At 52.8% G+C, this 9,118-nt stretch overlaps 1 pseudogene; it reads left to right on the top strand.

Annotated features, from left to right (window-relative positions):
• The window catches only part of LOC112879354, a 31,148-nt pseudogene extending 23,356 nt beyond the window's left edge, over positions 1-7,792 (top strand).
• Positions 7,793-9,118: the final 1,326 nt, after the last annotated feature.

The raw sequence follows: 9,118 nt of genomic DNA on the forward strand, positions 1-9,118 counted from the left end.
GATATAAACGAGTGCGATGCCCCAGAATCGAATAGTACTGTTGCCAGAGCTGAGTTGACTAGGTACTCACCGAGCACTACGCCCTGAGCTTCTTGAGCCTCCTGCGCGTCGATGTGATTGACGCGGGCTCGTCCAAAGGATTGCTGGGGCTGCTTTGTCTGCTGGCTGTTGTCGTTGTTGCGGACAGGCACTCGGTTGGCACCGGTCAGGGCTGGTCTGGGTCCATTCACCGAGTTGGAGAAGGCTGACGTGGCCGGCTTGTTCTTGGCATAAGGGCAATTGGCGATGTAATGCCCTATCTCACGGCAGTTGAAGCAGGCCCTAACATTGTTGTTGTCGGGGGTGACCTGGCTTGTATTGCTCTGCGGGGCCCTCGTGGTATTCTGGCTTCTGGGCGGGGCCTGTGATCCTGTCACCTGAGACTGAGTTCTATACTGCATCGGGGCCTGAGATCCTGGTGCAGTGTAGTTGGAGTTCCTCGGTTTCTGGTAGCGGTCTTGTTGGCGGGCCTTGCTTTCCAGGAATTTCCGCTTGTTGTCCTTCCTTTCTTCAGCCTTGGCCCTTTCCGTAAGGATGGCCTTGTTCATCAGAGTGTTGAAGTCAGGGTAGATCTGAGGGGTGAGCAGGGTCCGGAGTTCTGGGCTCAGTCCTTTCTTAAACATATCCTGTTTCTTGTCGTCGTCATTCACTTCCTCCGGTGCATATCGGGCCAACTCAATGAACCGGTGGGTGTACTCTTCCACCGTCATGCTTCCTTGCTGCAGTGCGCGGAATTCATCCGCCTTGCGCTTCATGGTGGCCGAAGGAATGTGATAGCGGCGGAATTCCCTCACGAATTCCTCCCAAGTGATAGTAGAGGCATCTTCGGCCGCGGCACAATAATTTTCCCACCAGGATAATGCTGTTCCGGTGAGTTGGTGGGCTGCCAGAAGAACTTTGTCTCTGTCCTGGCATTCGAACGGCTCGAGCTTCCTCTGAATCACTCGCAACCAGTCGTCTGCATCCAACGGGTTGCAGGATCCGGCAAAGGTGGGTGGCTTGGTCCTGAGGAAGGCCGTCAGTTTGTCATTCATGTTCTGCCCGCGTGGTTGCCGGTTAACAAGGGCATTGGCCAGTGTCTCCAGTATGAGGGTCTGATTATGGATTATCTGTGCCAGGTCTCCGAGGGGTGGGGGTGGTGGCAGTTGCTCTCCTTCTTGATTTTCTCCTCGGTTCTGGCTTACTTCTTGTTCTGCCTGAGGAGGATTCTGCCCAGCAGGCTGTGCTCTGGCACCAGCGGCTGCGGGGTTTCGGCTACGGGAGGCCCTCGTGACGCTCCGGGGAACCATCTGTTGATTGGGCAGAGTGGTGTTATTACTATGTGATGTTTAAGTTGTTTAATTCGTATATAAGGCAGAATCTACCTTCCGCCAGTAATTGTATATAACAAGCAGCACACAACAAATCAGCACACATCATCACAAACAAGCACAAGCAACTTTATTACTGCAAGGGGGTACAGCTTGGGGTGAGACTAGGTCTCGTACTACTCGTCCAGGGTCATGTCCAAGGGCACGACTTAAACAAAAGAGGGCTGGGGTGTACATCACTAGGGTAGCGTCGATCGTTCTACTCGCGGGGCAGGCCTTCTTCTGGGGCGGAGAGCGTGAGTGATCCTTGCTCGCCGTCCTCTGGATTTCCATTGCTCGAGGGTTGCGCTGCAGCATCCCTTTCGGCGGCTGCATCAGAGCTTTCAGGGTTCTCGGGTGGGGCTTGAGTGTTCCCAAAGAGCGTTCCCCATCCTATAACAGGCGTCCCGAGTAAAACATGGTCTTCTCCAATTGCCGGGACTGGGGTTCCACTTCGGGTCCAGTCTTGCATACGCCGGTCCCGAGCTTGCCTGAGGCTCTCCTGGGCTACTGCTTCGCTGCTAACCGCGGCTGCGGCTCTTGCCTCAGCATGGGCGGCTCGGATCTGCTGCAGTCTCACTGCGAACTCTGCCTGCTCGGCTCGATGGGTCTGCTCCCTCAGAAGGTTGGCTTGCTCATCAAAGAGTTGGTCCAGGGCGGCTAGGTAAGTAGCCACTTGGTACAGGGGGCTTTCTTCGTGGCGGCGTCGTTCCAGGTTTCTCATGCGTGCTTCCCAAACCGGGGTTCTGATGGCCGGCGGAAAGAACTTTGCTGGTGTGGGGGCGAGGTGTTCTTCAAAAATCCGGCACAAATAACGGAGCGTTTTCCTGATGGCCAAGGGGTAGGTGTCTTGGTGCCTAAATCCTGTGGCGGTCACCCGCCAGGGCTGGATGTCGGTGTAGCGGTTGCTCCTGGCGATGACCAGGATCACCCTGCAGCGGAGGGTACCATGGTGCTCGTACTCTCGGCTGTAGTACCTTGGGCGCTCCGTAACGCCAAGGCCCTCCAGGGTGTCGATCAAAAGGCTGGGGAATCCAGGTGCAGCTTGGCAATCGCCCTGGGTCCATCCTTCCTCAGCCATCTGAAACAATAACAGGGTAAACAATCTGGTACAAGTGCAAAAGGGAGTAGATGATATTTATTATTACAACAGGGATGATACAGTTTTCGTGGTCATTAGGGTAGGGTTCTAGTCCGGGGTGCTAATCCTATCATGGGGATTCCTCCTCGGTCCTGATCTGGCGTTTCTTTATTGGGAGGAACCGATCCATCTCATTTTCGGTCTGAGTACCCCTATCCCAATGGGTCTCCATGGGCTCTTCTTCTTCTTCTTCCTCTATCCATCCACCTATTCCATTGCGGCTCTCGTACTCTTGCATCTGGGCTTGGAGGGCGGCTAAGAAATACTCAGCGCTTGCGGCTCTAGTTCGTTGCTCCTCCAGCTCCTGGGTTAACTTTTCAATCCCCTGGATTAGCTTCTTCAGTTGTGCCGACTGTTCGCGGCAGAGTGCATCCAAGCCAGTAAGGTAGATGGATAGGTGGGAGACCGCATCTTCTAAGTCTTCTTCTTCTCGTCCAAGTCTCCTCATCCGGGCAATCCAAGTGCGTCCATTTCTTTCAGCGGGTGGGAAAAATCCCATAGGAGTCCGCTGAAGGTGGTGCCTGTAGAGCACACGCAGTCGGCGCAGGGCTTTACGGGCGGCCTTTCGGTAGGTGTCGGGGAAGCGAAAACCAGTGGTGGAGATGAACCAAGGGTCCACATCAGGGTAGCGGGTGCTTCTCTCCACAAAGATCATCGTGTCGCACCGAAGGGTGCTACCGGAGATGTATTCTCGGTAGGCGTACTCCGGCGTTTCCATGACCCCAATGCGTTCCAGGCTGAGCAACAATAGCTTAGGAAGGCCAGGCTCTGCGTAGCAGACTCCGTTGACCCATCCGTTGTCAGCCATCTGGAACAGGGTAAAAACCAGGGGTGAGTGCTTGTGCAGAAAACGAACTAAGTTAGCACAAGTCCTAGGGCTTGAAAAAGGGTTTCGCTCCTAGGGTCACGTCCTACGGCCAGTCTACGGCTCTGATACCACCTGAAGCGTCCCCCCATCAGGGAAGACTTAAAAGTGTTGATTTATCAGTCCCAGGAGGCTGATAACACTTTTATTACATCAGATGGTACATCACCGTACAACTCTACGCGGTAATGGGCAGTGAAGCGCCACTATCGCGAGGATTACAACCAGAACCCACACAACTACACTAGCGATGAACAAAGGGTCATCAGAGTCTTGCGCCATGCGGAATCCAACGGTGGCCTCAACCACAGGCAAGACTGGGTGCAGGACGAAACCCTACTCGTTGTCTTCGGGGACGTAGTCTGGGTCTTCCACTGTAAAAGTAGAAAGGGGTGAGTACAAACGTACTCAGCAAGTCCAATCACACCCACGGAGGGGTATAACAGAATTTAATGCACAGGACAATCCAAGGATAAGGTTATGGTTCATTTGCGGAAAACTCTATTGTATGCAGGGGTTTGTTTTAAAAGCATTTTCAAAACGAGTTTTCTTATACCAAAGAACACACGGTGTTGATCCACACAGGATCCAAGTTTTAAACTGCTACCGGACTCCCCGTCCGCCGTAGCACACGGCACAACTGCCGGATACTTTCCAAACAACTCAAACCAGCCCATTCATTCCCAGATATAAACACTAGTTATGTGACCACACCGTAACTTGCCCAATACCGTGGGCACGGCTATTCGAATAGATTTTTAACTCTGCAGAGGTGTGCAACTTTACCCACAGGTGGGGTACCACAGCACGAACACCTTAGTGCCGGTGCAGATCCCAACAAAGCCATTACCCACCTTAGCTAGACCTGACTAGCCATCACGGGATCCATCAAGGGGTCACTCAACCTATCACCGAGGTTTAACCAGGGCATAAGTCACACAGATCTTATCCCTTTTTCCTCGATCACCCGTTGCTCTCAGCTCTCCTGATGGCTATCAGGCTAACTAGTGGGGTTTATGCTAAGCCGTTGCCCATACAACGGTCAAGTGGTTCGCACGACAAGAAGCTAGGTGAGATGTCACATCAACTCGGTCCTTAGGGGTGACAAGATGGATATCTCCCTTCCTCGCTCAACCACACAGGTACGAGCACACCAACGGCAGTTCACACAGAAATGCCATCCATCTCGTCTAACTCACTTTTCAAAACCACATTTTATCCCTTCCCACACGCACGCATTTTCTTTATAAAATCAGGTGGTCAAAGTATGGTTGTCTCAAGCAAGGGTGGCTATCCTACCATGTTTTCAGCACACAAAACCATGCAATATTTTAAAACAGGCCACTGGGTTGAGTTTATAAAAACTAGGACAGAAGCATGCATCAAAGGGCGGAATTGAACTTGCCATCGTCAAACCCTTGCAGGAAGTCCTGATCGTAGCACTGTCCTTCGGGTTCGGGGTCGCAGTACTGGTCCTCAGTTGCTTGGTCGCGGTCGGGAACCTCGTCGTTCACTCCGTGTCCTACGACGCAAACAAACAGACACACAATCAAGCGAAAGAACTAAAAGCTTTTACCGATAGGCTTGAATCGGAAACAATTTAGTTACGGAGTTAGGGGTGGTATCTCTAGGTGGTTTCTTAATGGCACGGCTAAAACTATACTAGAAAGGGTGTGGTAAAGTTTCGGGTCAATCGGAGGTTGTTTCGCACATAAAATGACGAGCCAAAGATGGTTTCGGGGGTTCGAGGGCTTGTTTGTAAGTATCCGGAAAGAGTGTGGGCCTATTTGTAAATCCTAGAAATACCCTAAGCATGCTAAAAGGTGTCGAATACGTTTAAGTTTATGTTCCGAAGGGTTTGATTTGAATTAACGGAAAGGGTGGGGTCATTTTTGCAAAAAGGCTAATAGAGTGGGGGCTATTTCAATCAGTTAGAGGAGAGGGAGGGGGCTAAGAGCAAAATAGCCCTTTCTTCTTCCTCTAGCCGTGGAAACAGGGGAGGGAGGAGAACAGGGCGCCGGCGGCGGCCCAATCCAGCCGGCCAGGGCACGGCGGCGGCCCGGGAGTGGGGGAAAAGAGGGAGGGGGGCGCGGGGAACCCATCCCCGGCCTTACCTCGGGCCGAGGTGGAGCGAGGGGACGCCCCCACGGTGGGCGGCGGGCGGCAGGGGAAGCTGTGGGTGGCGGCGGCTCTGTGGGCTCGGGGAGGAGCTGCAGGTGGCGGTGGAGGCCGTGGGGAGGCGGCTGCGCGGTGGGGGGGGGTCTTATAGGGAGAGGGCGGCGGGAAGGAGGCCCTCGGGGGGTGGCGACCGGCGGCTGCACGGGGCGCCATTAATGGTGCCCCGGCGGCTTGTGGGCGTCGTCGAGCGGCGTGGGCGCCGAGGGCGGGGCGCTGTGCGGCCACAGTGGCCAGGAGGGGACGGCGTGCGCGCGGTCGGGCAGGGCGCCAGCGACGGGCGGCGCGGCACGCGCCCTTGCGCGCACGGGCGGCGCGGCGAGGCGCGGGCCAGGGCGGGCGTGCGGCGACGGGTGGCGCGGTGAGGCGGTCAGCGCGGTACGCGGGCACGCGGAGCACGCGGGGTGGGCGCGCGGCAGCACGGCCGGGCACAGGCGCGGCGCTCGGCCTGGGCTGTGTGCGGGCGAGCGGCAGAGGAGACCGGGAAGGGAAGAGGGAGAGGGAAAAGTGAGAAGGGAAGAAAGAGAGAAAAAGAAAGAGAAAAGAAAAAGGGAGAAAGAGAAAGAGAAAAGGGAGAGAAGAAATGGAAGGGGAAAAGAGAAAGGAGAGAGAGGGGGGAAAACGCGTCGGCGCCGGTCGCGGCGGCGACCGCGGCCGGTCGGCCACGCGCGCGGGATTGGCGCGCGGCACGAGGAGTGCCGGCGTTGATCGCGGCGGGCGGTCGCGCGCGAGCGACAAGCCCTCGAACGATGCGGAATGACGATCCGGTTAGGGTTAGGGTTTTGATCTCGAACCGTTTTTACGATTTATTCTAGCGCGTGAATGGTGCAGAATGAGACGGCGATAGGGTTTTACGGGTTAGAGCTAGGATTTCGACAACGAGTGATTTTTAATTGAACACTCTAGCGCGCGGTTTCTCTTGAGTAAATTTTCAGGGCGTTACACCTCCGCCGCGGTGGCCAATGGCCTGCCTTCTTGAAAGGGCAAGGGCTCGAGGTGAGCCACAAGCCGACCCTTTGCCTCGAGTAGATTAGAGAGCATCATGCCGCTCCAGTGCACAACGCGCCCTTCCGGCAAAGAGGTGACCACCAGATCACCGATACCAGAACAACCCGAAGCCCCCCCGACACGCGGTGGCTTCAGGCCTTCCGTCCTGGAGCAGCAAGTCCAGGTCCTTCTCTAACATGGAGAGGGACCCAGAGGCGTTGGCCTCCTGAAGATCAGTGGCCGATTCGCACAAGCCGAGTTGAGATCGGTTATGCAGATCCCTAGATTGGAACAAGTCCAAACCAGGGAAAGTTGTCGCAACACCAGAAGAAGTCGAGACTGGAGCGGACTCCATCTCGATCTGTGCTGCAAAGGCATGAAGCGGCAAGTTGCCGAGCCCGTCGACGAACTTGTCGAGGTCGCTGCAGAGATCCGCAACAGAAGTCTTTGGCTTCATGTCGACGAGGAATCGCCGAAAATTGCCCGCACCATCTGCGATGCAGACCCATGAACCGAAGACGAATGTCGTACCCTGGGGGGGAACTGACCTGATGAATTTGAACGATGCCATCAAGCTCGCCTGTGGATCTTCGACGCGCTCCCCTACCTGGCGCGCCAGCTGTCGGTGTTTAACCGGCTGCCCACCGAGGGATATACCCAAGGTGGTAAGTTTTGGGTGAGGAGACGCCGAGATCAGGAACTCGAAGGTGCGAGGAACACAAGACTTAGACAGGTTCGGGCCGCACGGAGCGTAACACCCTACGTCCTGTATGGTTTGTATTGCCTTTGGTGTAAAATGACCTAATGATCTTCTATTTTGAGAGGGGTCCCTGACCTCCCTTATATATCCGAGAGGCCAGAGTTACAAAGATGCTAACCAACCTCCGCTGAGGGATCATACCAGAACATATCTCGAGTAGATCCCCTCCGTGTTGGTTAGCTCTATCTCCTATTTAAACGGGATAAACAAGAGATAAACAAAATGAATAAGAGATAAGACGAACTTAATCTCTTAAACCTCTTTAAACTACATTATGTGCCCAGCCCGGTGGCCCCGGGTCTGACACTTTGTGACAGGACAGACTTGATGCCATCACTTTCTTCCTCTTTGCTGGCTTGGGCTTTGGCGTGGGTTTTGCATTGGCAATCATATTCAGATCCTTCTACCACATAGAAGTATGGCTTTGCAATCATATGTATTAGTAATGTATAAGTATTTAACAAGCGTAGTCATGTATGTTTGCGTTGTACTTTTTGATGAGACAGCTTAAATCCACTCAGCTGTAATAAGGTTGGTTCCCTAGTTCACTCAACTTCATATATGATCCTCAAAGAGAGTTGTTATAAGTGAAAAATTATTTTGCCAACTCCAAAACCCCAATGCTCAATTTCCAAGGCATTAGCTGAGGATTTCAAAGAAGTTCATGTTGCTGGAGGATTTCTTTTCTTTTCTTTTTTCTTTTTATGATTAAACAGCTGGAGGATTTCAAGGACGTGTCTAAGGGCTATGCCATCAAAACCTAGTGTTGCATTTGAAACTGATGGAGTATTCAGTTCAAGTAATAATCAAGTTATTTCAATATGGCAGGCTGAAGACAATTTTCACTCCAGCTTTATGCGGCTGCCAGTTTGGAACGCAAGAACTCGCATAGATTTTCTAGTAAAAACTGAACCTTTTTCTGTTTGGATTTCCGAAAACGGAGACGAAATGAGGCTTGTAGGATCGGAGGACTGCAATATTTTTGGAATAATATGTTAAATTTTCCTAGCTAGTTGATGCATAAGGACAGTACATGAGAACCTCACTGGGTTACATGTACAAATTCAATTCACATCACACGTGGACCAACTCTACGCATGACCGTGGCGGGAATCTATGTGTTGATGAACGGCGCGCCGGTGAGGTACCCAGTGAAGGCGAACGCGACGAGGCCCACATGGTGAAGCGGTCGTTCCAGAATGGTCTATTTTCAGTGCGCAGCGCTTATCGACGTGCTCTACATCTGTCATTGGAAGATAGCGGCATTAGTTCAACAAGCTCGTGGGCTAATGGCAGCCGTAAGCTGTGGGGAACATATGGACAAGCCCCATACCGGGAAAAGTTCAGATTTTTGCATGGAGATTAGCATGTTATGGACTTGCTACATTGGAGAACTACAATGAGGCTTTTCAGAAAGCAACTGGAACTGCAAGTATTGGAGGAATTGTCAGGGGCCATGGAGGATGTGTCATTTTATTCTTCTGGCGTATCTTACCAAGCTGCCAATCTGCATAACATGTTGAAGCATTAGCCTGTTTGGATGGTCTGAAGTGCGCTGTGGAATGTGTAAGAGAACTTATGATCCATTGATCCTTGAATTAGATTGTGCTTCAATCGTAGCTTCCTTAGCAGTGCAGCAAGAGGAAAGATAAATGAACACGTACATTTTAAAAGAGATTCAGGCCTGCAGTTTTTACTCCCAGAGGTGTTGCTCAAGAGAATACAATAGAGTTGCTTATGAGTTAGCTGAATTAGCAAAGAGAACGGTGCATTGTGCTGTGTGGAGAGAAAACGCTCCATCT

Source organism: Panicum hallii, chromosome 2, assembly GCF_002211085.1.
Source record: "Panicum hallii strain FIL2 chromosome 2, PHallii_v3.1, whole genome shotgun sequence".
Classification (NCBI taxonomy): domain Eukaryota; kingdom Viridiplantae; phylum Streptophyta; class Magnoliopsida; order Poales; family Poaceae; genus Panicum; species Panicum hallii.